The sequence below is a fragment of the Plecotus auritus genome (assembly GCF_963455305.1).
Source record: "Plecotus auritus genome assembly, chromosome: 4".
In the NCBI taxonomy this organism is placed as follows: domain Eukaryota; kingdom Metazoa; phylum Chordata; class Mammalia; order Chiroptera; family Vespertilionidae; genus Plecotus; species Plecotus auritus.
In genome coordinates this window covers 97,741-110,006 of record NC_137775.1, presented here as the reverse complement: position 1 = coordinate 110,006, position 12,266 = coordinate 97,741, and positions in this window count along the sequence as shown.

Sequence of the window (12,266 nt, the reverse complement as noted above, 5' to 3'; positions counted from 1 at the left end):
TCCAGGTGCATGATGAAATGGTTTGGGGGACTCACTCACATTCTTACTGCTTTTGCTTCTACGTCTTGGAGAGTGACCTGAGTTTCATTTTGAAAACAATCCTGCCTTTTCCAAAATCAAAGATGATTCTTCTAACACCCGTCTGTGCAGAGCCCGGAACTGCCTTGTGTCTTAGCAGCATCGTGCGTGGCAGGTGACCTTGAGGAAGCGCCTCGACCTTGCTCAGCACGGTCCCACCCAGGACATCCACCTTCTCCTGGGGCACCTGTGCCAGGGCTGGGGGAGGAGGGGCCCACCAGAGCTTGTCCATCAGGTCAGCGCGCGCAGGAGGGGCGCCCAGCGGAGAGGCCCTGGGAGGTTTCCTGGTGCCCTGGCCTGTCCTAGGGCACAGCTAAGGGGACAGGCCCTGAGGTGTGTGAGTCCCACATCCAGCCAATGTGGGCGTCCAGCGTTCCCCCGGCAACCCCCTCCCAGCTTCCTTCTTTTTGGGTTTGGCTGTGGATTAATGAGTAAACAGGGACCCGCCCCGGAGGACCCTGGGCAGACAGGGAGGGGCGCAGACACAGGGCCAGGGGCTGCTTGGGGATGTTCGTGCAGATGCAGCCTGGGCAATCCCGGGGGTCCAGTCGGGGAGAAACCACCTCAAAGGCCTGAGCTTCTGGGGGCGGTTAGAAAGGCCCGGAAGCCGAGCCTCCCACGGAGACCCCGTGGCCGGCCTTCCCCAGGCATAGAGGGTTCTTCCTGGGGTTCTGGCTGAGGCCGGCAGCCGGGCCCAGGCCCCTCGGAGCGGAGCCGCTGGTCCTCGCTGGTTGACAAGAGCAGAGACTGGGTTCGGCCCAAGCCCTTCCCTTTCCTAACGGTGAGTGGCCGAGAGAAACCCAGCAGGGTCCACAGCAGAGCCATGCCCAGCGGGCCAGGCAGCGTGGCTGAGGGCTCCGGAGTGGACAGAGTGAGCAGGAGGCCAGGCTGGAGGGCGGAGCTGGGCCCCACCCGGGCACCTGGAGGCCAAGCACATTGCGGGTGGTTGGGCTGCACACAGCCCCGAGTTGGACCCTGAGGAGGTGACTTCCCTCTGATGAGGCCTGGCCTGGGCCACAGCCTGGTCTGTGTGTTGTTAGCTTTCGGTTAATGGCCTGTGACCAGCGGCCAGGCCTGGCTGGGCTCCCTGTGCACTGTCAGTCAGCACCCATGTCCCTGTCCCCTGGGCCTGGTCAGCACCCCATCCCTGTCCCCTGGGCCTGGTCAGCACCCCTGTCCCTGTTCCCTGGGCCTGGTCAGCACCCCATCCCTGTCCCCTGGGCCTGGTCAGCACCCCTGTCCCTGTTCCCTGGGCCTGGTCAGCACCCCATCCCTGTCCCCTGGGCCTGGTCAGCACCCCTGTCCCTGTCCCCTGGGCCTGGTCAGCACCCCATCCCCGTCCCCTGGGCCTGGTCAGCACCCCATCCCCGTCCCCTGGGCCTGGTCAGCACCCCTGTCTCTGTCCCCTGGGCCTGGTCAGCACCCCTGTCTCTGTCCCCTGGGCCTGGTCAGCACCCCTGTCCCTATTCCCTGGGCCTGGTCAGCACCCCTGTCCCTATTCCCTGGGCCTGGTCAGCACCCCTGTCTCTGTCCCCTGGGCCTGGTCAGCACCCTGTCCCTGCCCTCTGGGCCTGGTCAGCACCCCTGTCCTTGCCTGCTGGGCCTGGTCAGCACCCCTGTCCCTGCCCTCTGGGCCACACTGTATCTGGGGAGACTCAAGGGCCACCAGTGCCTGAGAACCAAGCTGGTGTCCCTGCTCCAAAGGTGCAGAGGTCTCACCCCCCGTGACCACCCAGCAGCCTCCCTGTGGGGTAGATTGAGGGGTGTCAACTAGAGGGCCAACCTCATTTATCTTTGTGTTTACATTCTTACCTAAATAGTTCAGGTGAGTGAAGGTCCCTATTTCTCACCTGGAAAGCGAAGCTCCCGCAGTGGCCTTGGGAGACGAACCGACTTCCGTTTGGGGCCCTGGGGGCAGGGCCGGCGCGGGGCTGGGTCGGGACCAGCCTGGGCACAGGGGAGGCGGGTGTGCCTGCTGCCCTCGACTTCCGCCCCAGCAACAGAAGCCACAGGACAAACATGTGCCAGGCCCCCAGGATCCCTCCTCGGGCGCTCCCCTCGGCTCCTCCCGATTTCTAACCCCAGCCCCCCCTCCTCCCCGCCGGGGTCTCTCCTCGAGCCCAGCTCAGAGCTTCCGACCGACCGACAGTCACCACCCTGGCACCATCACCCTCCTCCGGCTCGTGTGACCTTGCCCGGTGACCTTTCAGGGGAATCAGGCAGCCAGCTCCCGAGGGGAGGGCATCCCTCAGAAGTTTTAAAGAAAAACATACATTTTTATTTAAAAAACAAACTAACTAATTTCACAACTCGGGGCCAAGCGGAAGAAAGCTGGATTGTCGAGTGGCAACGTGGAAGGTGCCTCTGTTGAAAGCCACCCGTTTGTCATTGAAGGGAAAGGCTGGGGAGGGGCTGGCACCCCCCGGGTCCCGGGGAGGGGGCTCCGGACGAGCTGGGAGCCCCGGCGCCCGTGCTGCTGGGAGGCTGTGTCTGTCGGTCTGTCTTTCCATCTGTGCCCCTCGCTCAGCAGAACCGACTGCCAGTGGCCACAGACCCAGGGACGAGGCAGCCCCAGGAAGCGCCTGGGAAGGAGGTGCTGGCAGCCTGTCCCCGTCTCCTCCCCTAGCGCAAAGCCGTCACCGCCCACCCGGCCGCCCGGCCAGGGCCAGCCTCGGGCTGGCTTCCCTGCACCCCTGTCCCGGGGATTATGCGGGTGACGTCACGGAACATTCTGGAGTTCTGTGGTGTATTTATTGCAGAGTTTCCTCTTCATCCAACAGCTGCTGCCCCGCCCCCTCCCCACACGCCTGCTCTTCTGGCGGCCGGACGGCCGGAGATTCCCCTGCAGGAGCCCTGACTCCGTCGACACTGGCTCAGGTCTACACTGAGCAGGAAGCGAGCAGAGAGGCAACAGGCCTGGGTGATGGGCGGAGCCACACACTGTGCCCCCTCCCTCTGAGGCCCAGACGGGAGCTGAGTCCTGGGTGAGGTGCGGCCGGAGGCTGGCAGGAGGGTCACCTGCTGGGGGGGGGGGGTCCCAGTAGCTACACGGTGTCTCTGCTCAAACCCACACGCATGGTCCACCTGCAGCTTAGCAGACCCACGTGGCCGTGGGGCATGGCTCTGGGGCATGGCTCTGGGTGTGGCTCTGGGGGTGGCCTGGGGTGTGACCCTGGGGTGTGGCCCTGGGGCGTGACCCTGGGTGTGGCTCTGAGGTGTGGCTCTGGGGTGTGACCCTGGGTGTGGCTCTGGAGAGTGTGGCCCTGGGGTGTGACCCTGGGTGTGGCTCTGGGTGTGGCTCTGGGGCAGGGCCCTGGGGTGTGGCCCTGGGGTGTGGCCCTGGGGTGTGGCTCTGGGTGTGGCCCTGGGGTGTGGCTCTGGGGCAGGGCCCTGGGGTGTGGCTCTGGGTGTGGCCCTGGGGTGTGGCCCTGGGGTGTGGCTCTGGAGCCTGTGCTCAGGACCACCCTCTCCTCTGCAGGTGACAGTCCAGCTCCAGCCACAGCAGGAAAGGGGCACCCTGTGAGTTAGGGCAGACTGGGGTTCCAGTCGGAGCTAAAAATCCCCAAGTCGGAGCTAACCATGTGCACAGCAGCCCCGCGGCCTCGTGGAAACCCGCCATGTGGGAAGCGGAGCGGCTTCTAAGGGCAGGGCTGAGGCGCCGTCCCTGGAAGGCCTTGCTCTTGGCTGCAGCGGCCATTCCCATGGACCCCAGAGGACACTCCTGTCAGGCGAACCCAATGTTCCCTCCACCCGACAATCCAGAAGGAGGTGCCCTCGCCCGCCCAGGGCCCCTCCCGGCTGCAGGCCCCGGAGGTTTCCAGGGTCCGGACCTGCCCCTGCCTCCCTCCCACAGACGCAGGCAGCTGCCTCCTGACAACACAGCACAGATTCGTGTCGCTTGCGGTCGGACCACACGCCTGACCTTGGGAAGGTGCCCAGGTCTATGGATGCTCACACACGTGGAGATGTAACCATCCGTCAGGACACAGCACCTCACACCTCCAGCCCCCTGGCCGGGCCCCCGCAGCCCCACCCACGTCCCCAGTGCCCCGGCATCGCCCACGCTCTCTCTTGTGTCCTGTAAGTGTGTGTGGGTGGGCGAGCTTCCCATCCAGCTGCCTCAGTTCCACAGTGCCTATCCATTGCCGTGGGGACGGCCGCAGCGCCTATCCATTGCCGTGGGGGTGGCCGCAGCGCCTGTCCATCGCCGTGGGGGCACTGGCGTGGTCTCCGGTCTTCGCCAAGTGTCAGCACAACTGCTGCTGGTATTCACGTGCAGGTTTCGGGGTAAGGAAAGTCTTCGTTTCCCCGCGGTGAGGACCAAGGTGCGGGACCCGGGTCAAGGACAGTCGCTCAGCCCTGGAAGAACCCGCTGACGTCCAGAGCCGCTCCCCGCACATCCACCGGGAACGTGCGAGTGGTTTTATTTTAAAACGAACAGGTGTGCCGTCGGATGCCACGCGGCTCCGTCTGCACCTCTCGGGAGGATATAAATATCTCTCCACCTGCTCGTTCCGTCCTGACAGCGGCTGCGGCTGCGGGAGGCGTTGCCAGGAATTCGGCCCCTTTTCCTCGGGCGGCTGGTCTCCTCGCCGCTGAGCTCCCTCTGAGTGTTCCGTCTTTACAGGCAACACGCTCGTGGCTGGGAATGTGACTTGTAAACATTTCGGCCATCCTGTGGCTCGTCTTTTCATTGTCCTCACGGAGTTTTTGACTGAACAGAAGTTCGTCATTTCAGGAAGTCTAGTGGACCAGTTCTCTACGGATTGGGCGTTTGGGGTCGCGAGTTTCCTTCCTGCGCGGAGGCGTCTGAACCGGGTCAGAGCCACGGCCCACCTGGGCGGGGCTGCGGGCGGCCCTGCTGCCTGAGCTCCCACGGCACGAGCCCTGCCGCCCTCGTCCTCTTCCTCCAAACCGCTCTGTCTGCGCTGTCCGCTCTTTCCCATAAATTTAAAGTCAACGTCTCCAAAGACACAGAAAATTCGCCGGGAGTTTCACTAACACTGCACGGACGTGTGCCCACGGGACGGTTCTCGGTGGTAACTGACGGCCTGTTCGCACTTTGCGGTGTTGCGCACAGAGACGCCGTCACACACCGTTAGATTCGCAGCCGGATATTTCCTGGTGGTGCTCTCCGAGGGCCGTCTGTTTCCATTCCAGTGGCATCACTGATTGCTGCTCTAGGTTGGCACTGGTCCTTATCTATGGACCTGCATCGTATGGACTTGCTGAGCGCACAGGAGGTCTTTGGGTGCGTTTTTAAGGTTTTCTTTGCAGACAGTGATGTCATCTCTGAAAAGGGACCTTATTTCCTGTCCATCGGCGTGCCCGTGGCTGCCCTGCCTGTAGCTTCCAGTGCAGCCTCGCGTGGAGGGGGTGGACACGCGCCACGGGGCCAGTGCTGGGTGGAAGCTTCACATGTGGTTGTAGCCCTGGCTGTTGCGCAGTGGTTAGAGCTTCGGCCCTCAGACCTAAGGGTTTCAGGTTCAATTCCCGGCCCTGTCAGGCATGTGCAGGAGGCAACCAATGGATGTGTCTCTCTCACATTGATGTTTTTCTCTCTCTTTCTCTCTCTCTCTCCCTTCCTCCCCTTCACTCTCTCTAAAGATCAATGGAAAAAATACCCTGGGGTGAGAATTAAAAAAAAAACAATGTGCCCTGGCTGGTGTGGCTCAGTGGATAGAGCACCGGCCTGCAGACTGAAGGGTCCCGTGTTCGATTCGGGTCAAGGGCACGGTCCTCGGTTGCAGGCTCCTTCCCGGCCCGGGCCCTGGTTGGGGCGCGTGCAGGAGGCAACCCATCGATGTGTTTCTCTCACATCAGCGTTTCTTTCTGTCTTTCCCTCGCTCTTAAAATCAATGGAAAAATATCCTCGGGTGAAGATTAAAAAAAAAAAATAAAAGAATCCCATGTGATATACAGGGTGGGCAAAAGCAGGTTTACAGTCGTAATATGACTAATACAACGGCCAATAAATTATAACACAGGGATAAACCGTGGTTTGCATGCTCACAGCTGTGAGCCTGTCCTGCCCACCCGTCTGTGGCCGATTCATGCACGTTGTTGGTGGCGAAGTTCTGAGCGGGGTTCGTGAGCAAGACTGACCCCCACTTTTCTCATTTCACTGGTTTCGGTGTCGGGGTGCTGTGGCCTCATGAAAGGAGCGGACACGTCTGTTTTCCGGAAGATACTCGGTAGACATAATTAAAAAAAAATTTTGGTAGGATTTGCCAATGGAAGTTTCTGGGCCTGGCTGCGCAGAGTCTCCGCGTCACCATTCGATGCCTGCGGCTCGGCCGATGCCCCTCTCCATCCCTGGCGGCGTGGCTTGTTTTCAGCTTCATCTCTGCTCTCCCAGGGACGCCTGGGTGTGTGTGCTCTGGTTTTCTAACATGTTACTCTGCAGCTTCATCGTGGGTCTGGAGTTCTTTTTTCTTTTATAATCCAGCACCCAATGCTATCTATACTTTCCCCCCAGCAAATTTTGATATTTTGTATTTTCACTTTTATACATTTTCTAATATTTTCTCATTTCTAAGTATTTGCTAATTTCCGCTGAGCCTTCCTCCTTGACCTGAGGATTATTTAGGAGCATTTTGCTTGAGTTCACAGATTTGGAGGTTTTCGTGTTCTGGCCGTGCCCCTGGGTTCTAGTCTAACACGGACAGGCCGAGCACGCATGTGTCAGCTCCAGTCCTGCTCCGGGCCGTGAAGTGCGTCTGACCCGGGGCGGGCCCCTCTCCGGTCAGGTTCCTGCCTCAGGTGGCGACATCGGGGCCCGTGACTGTCCTTCCTCTGGAAGGTGTGACTTCCCTGGCTCTTCCTGTGCCACGTGACTGTAGAAACCACATCCCAGGCTTGAACAGTTACGCCAGGAGACTCCCGAGCAAGTGTGCGAATGGGCTGCGGCCGCCGGCGCGAGTCTGACTGCTTGCTCTGGAGCAGTGGTCGGCAAACTCCTTAGTCCACAGAGCCAAATACCAACAGCACAAAGACTGACATGTCTTTGGAGAGCCACATTTTTTAAAATTAAACTTCTTCTAACGCCACTTCTTCAAAATGGACTCGCCCAGGGCGTGGTATTTTGTGGAAGAGCCACATTCAAGGGGCCAAAGAGCCGCATATGGCTTGCGAGCCGCAGTTTGCCGACCACGGTTCTGGAGCATTGCTAAAGCCTCTGGGAAATGGCCTCTCGAGTCCGCAGGTCAGTCTGGCTGGACTGAAGCTGTAAGTCCCCGCCTGCCCCTGTGGTTGTGGTTCTAACGCCAGCTTGGTTTTCCAACTTCTCAAATGCTGCTCGCACCCGTCCCATGGGGACCCCCACATGGGCCAGCCTGGGACCGAGTGTCCAGAGGACTGAGCAGGGGGTCCACGGGCCTCCTGGGACTCGGCCCTGGAGTCAGGAAGGAAGGTCCCGTTCCCCAGAGCTCTGGCCCTGGGGGTCCTCCTGCCACAGCCGCCGCCCCGGGACAGCATGGGCCAAGCACCGAGAACAGAACGGGGAACAGTGGGGATCCCCACCACGTGGGCCTTGGGAGTCCCCTCTCCTGTTCCATAAGCCAGGACTGGAGACTCCTCCTGGTCTGTCCCGTGGACCCTGCTGGGCTCAAGGCCACGCTCAGGGAAGCCGGGACCCTGGAGATGAGAGGTAACGTCCCTGCTAAGCGCCGTCTCTGGTGACGCGGCTCCACCCGCCAGGCTGGCAGCTGCCGTCGCCATGGGCGCAATTACACCGCCCCCCAGCACCAGACCCGCAGATGCAGTTTGGAAATTGGATTTCAGTGGAATTGAGTTATTTCCCCGTCGGCGTGCACTGACACGGCATCTATTTTCAGCTCTGGTGGGCCTGTGAGGGCGAAAGAGGTGCCTGAGGTTTGGGCCCGTTTCCCGGTCTCGGGCTCCCTGCGAGGCAGTAACCACCTGCAGGTGTTGGAAGGACACGTCTTTCTTGAACGAAACCCTGACAGACACTTCCTGCAAAAAACCTACGTACGGGGACAGCCACAGCCTCCCCGGCTCAGTTAGACTCCCACACACAAGGAGACGGATATGAGTGACTTCCCTCTAGAACATTCTGGCTGAGACACAGGCGACATTACTGCCTTGTGTGCGTGGATATCCTCCTGGGCAGGCACCGTCCCCACGGTCCGTAACCACAGTGGTCCCGCAGCCGGCTCCCCTCAATAGAAGTTACTGGTCCACGCCGTTGCAGCCAGACCCGCAGAGCTGAGCAGATTGGATGGCTTGAGAAACCTCACGCATTTCCTCTCAGGCCCTTTACAGACAAAACGTGCCAACTCCTCGTCTATGGAATGCAACAGAGCCACCCAGAACCCCCACCTGGGTCACTTCCCTGGCACGTGGGGCCCTGCCTCCCCTCCCGGGTCCAAGGCAGACGGGCCCATCAAGGCCGCCCCAGAACCCCCTAACTCCGCACCCAGTAGCTCCTCCAAGTGACTCAAAACGAACACAGAGGCGAAAACCACGTTTCACGTCTGTTCCGGGCTAAGGTTCGAACGACGGACCGCAGGTAACGGAAGGCAACATCTGCAGGTGATTTTCTACCTAAAAGGCAGGGGCAGGTCCAGGTGTTGAAGTGCCTGCACCTTATATAATTGGGAAGCCTCCTTGTCGCCAACATTTAGAATTACGCAAATAAAATCCCTACGGCTTAGAAAGGACCTGAGCGAGGAAGGGCTGGGGAAGGTTACACCGCTGGCTTCGGGTCACTGCCCCCTGACGCTTCGGGAACTTCGCCTGCGGGCCCCGCCTTGAGCGCCAGACCTGGCTCTGGGCCGCGGCCCAGCGGAGGGTGCTGTGAGCATTGCCCCGTTGGTCCTGGTGCTCGTCCGGGAGCCAGGACCTCAGGCCTGAAGCCAGCAGCCGTGCCAGGAGCCTGGCCCGCGTGGACATGGCACCAGAGGTCATCTCAGCCCAGGCCCCAGCCTCCCCTGCTGGGCTGCCCCTGAGTGCCCTGTGGGGGTGGGCCTTCCCTGCCGCTCCTGCCGCTCCTCCCTGCACCCCAGGCGCCCCGAGTCCTCACCTCCTCAGGACACCTCAGGTGGCCCACGGACAGTCACTTGGACTCGCTGTGGGCGCCCCCTCCTCGCATTGGGGAGCGAGGGCCAAGGGCCCCAGCTGGGCTCAGTGGATGGCAGGGCCCCCCCGGGGTCCCCAGCTGGGCTGGGGCAGTGAGGCGTCCCATCAGGAGCCACATCCACGAGGCGCCTTCCCCATTGTACCCGAGCCGGACCCACCAGAGTGACCATGTTTTGAGTGTTTGGTTTTACAGCAGAGCTGAGGCCCGGGGTGGGGGTGGGCAGCTGCAGGGCCAGACACACCCGCGGAGAACTGCCCTTTGCTCTCAGCTGCTACTGGACAGGGGGAGTGAAACCAGTTTGCTGGGAGGTGGGGAACCAGTCTCTTGGAGAACACCCCTGGCTGCAGACCGGAGGGTCACGAGTCTCAGAGCCGTGACCCAGTGCCTGTGCACACCACCCTGCTCGGCAGCCTGCGTGCTGGCGGCACTGTCCCCAGAGCTCCCCCTTTCTCTGGGAGAACAGTTTGTCACACTTGGGGGGCAGTAGTCACACCTGCACAGTGGTCTCAAGACTGTTCTGAGAAAGGCTAGGAGGGACGGCCCCGGGCCTCTGTCCACCTGCTCCCTCCTCCCCTCTCCTGGTCTCTCCCGGCAGCTGGAGCGAGAACAGAATGTCCCTCACCCTTCAGGACGTAATGGAAATGCCGCCACGTGCCGGCTGGGACCCAGACAGGCCTCCGCCGGGAGATCCAGTCTCCTGTCTATGAAGTCCCCTCTCTCACAGGGGACCTGGGACCCAGCGGTCCTTCCCTACGTGCATACGCGGCCGCTGTGAGCTGTGAGCACGGCTGTGTATCTGCAGGCCGGCTGAGCAGCCCAGCTGCGGGGTGGGGCAGGCGCTGGGAGCAGCACATTCTGTCGCACCCGGAGGGAGCCAGCCGGGCTGGCAGGGGTCCAGCGGCTCTGGTGCGAAGGGCTGGCAACCCGCCCAGAGTGTGGAGCAGCGAGCAGGAGCTCCTGTGCGGGGACGACCTTCCCCTCCTCTGCTCCCCGACCCCGCCCTCCACCGTCCTCACCACTCCTGGGAAAGCTGGTCGGGGTCGATGATCACAGACCCTGGGCTGAGCCGGAAGGTAGGCGCATGCACACACACACACGCACATGTACACAGGCACACACACACATGCACATGTGCACATACATGCACACAGACACAGGCAAGTGCACACACGTGCACACACACACACACACACACACACACACACTGACCTGTCAGGTGTGGGGGTAAATCAGGCATATGAACCCCGAGAGAAAAAAAGACACCTATTAAGAAGGGCTCCTGGTGGCTAACTGTCCTCAAATAATAATAATAAAAAAACCAGTCTAGCAGCCAGCTCTGCACGGGGCCTCTCCTGCAAACCCCACATCGGGAGGAGCCTGCACGGAGCTGCCTGCCTGGTTCCTGCGCCTGAGCCAGCCCTTCGGAAGGTTTCCTGGAATCCCATCTCAACCAACAGGACTGAGGCTTCTCCCGTCCAATTGGAGCTACACAGCTCCGACCAATCAGAAGAGATCTATTCCGACCAACAGGACAGTGCATTTTGGACCAATCAAACTGTGAGGATTTGGCGTCCTCATTTGCATGAGGGCAGACGCCAGAGACTAGGGACCTACTTTTACCAGTCAAGTCCCACCGCACGTTGGCTATCGGAGCAGTTGCCGAACGTACACGCAGTTACTATCACCCCCACCTCAAGGCCACACTTGAGGGAGCCAGGTCCTTCCCTCCTGAGTCCTGGCCCTTGTGTCTCAGCCATCGGGCCGTCCTCATCCCGGGCGGGGCTGTGCCCGGGATGGGTGTCTCCCGACTCTGTCCTGGTCTGCTGGGCCCTGGGGGAGACACGGCTCGCAGGGCGTGGGAGCCCAAGTGACGTCCTGAGCCGGTGCCACTTCCTCTCGGAGGACCCTGCTGGGCTCCCTCCTTGTCCCCGGCCGCCCACATCCTCCTTGGCTGGGCTCCGAGGCTGCGCCCTCCAGGCCAGCAGGCCAGGCTCCTGTGTCCCTCCCCCCACTCCCCCTCCCCCAGAGCCAAGGGCCACGGGACCAAGATTTCTGTGGTTCCCACTCTCGTTATTGAACTGGAAACAGGCAAAGGGCGGGAACGTGCTCCCTGGGGTCAGTGCGACCCTTGACAGATGGGCGTCTGGTACCCGCCATCTCCCCCTTCCTCTCCCGCACCAGGCATCCTGCCCCCCACATTTTGGTGGGAATTCGTCTTCTTCATTTCACACCATCCTCATCCATGGCACCGTCTTCTCTCGGCCGCTATGAACAAAATGTCCTCGGCATGCGACTTGAATTTCCACTTCTTTTTGTGGCCGATAAACAAGCACATTCCGTTTTCTGAGCATCAAGCACCACATTCCCTACAGTTTGCTGCTTTTGAGGCATCTTCCTGACCTGATGAACCGGGAAAGGTGGGAGCCGGACAGGGCGGTGTTGGGCAGAGGAAGGGTGGGGAGCGGGGTTTCGAGTTTTAAGGGGAAGGTGGGCCCTCCTGGGCCCCTTTCCCTCCTTCCTTCTTTCCTTGCCTCTCTTTCATCAAACATCTCGTAGAGATAACATGGCGGTTATGGGTCATCTTAAGCTCTGGGTGGCGTTTCCATCCCTTGTTAATATTCCTAGGCTTCCCCCTTCTATTTTGAGGGCAATTCCTTCCAAATCGGGGCCAATGACCTTGTGATTAGTGCAAACTACTGTTGGCAATTGGGCGATGAGCCCGGGGACTGAAGGAAAACGTCGGCTAGACCGGTGGTGCTTCTGTCCCCGTCGCCGGGAACGTGGGCGCCTGGCTAGGCTGCTTCGAGGGCGTCCCGCGGCCTCCTTCCGGCGACTGTCTCAGCGACTGACCCGACCGCGGGGAAAGGTGAGACGTCAGGACGTTCCGAGTGCCTGGGGCGTAGCTGATCACCCCACGCCTCTGTGAAGCTGTTTCTTCAGAGTCGCCCCGGGGGGGGTGGGGTGGGGCGGGTCTGGCTACCTGCCGTGAGGGTGCGCCCTGGAGCCCGCCTGACGCGTGTACACCTGTGCTGGGCGAGAAGAGACTGTCGTTCAGACCGCCATTCGCTTACCGATTCCCCAGAGCAAT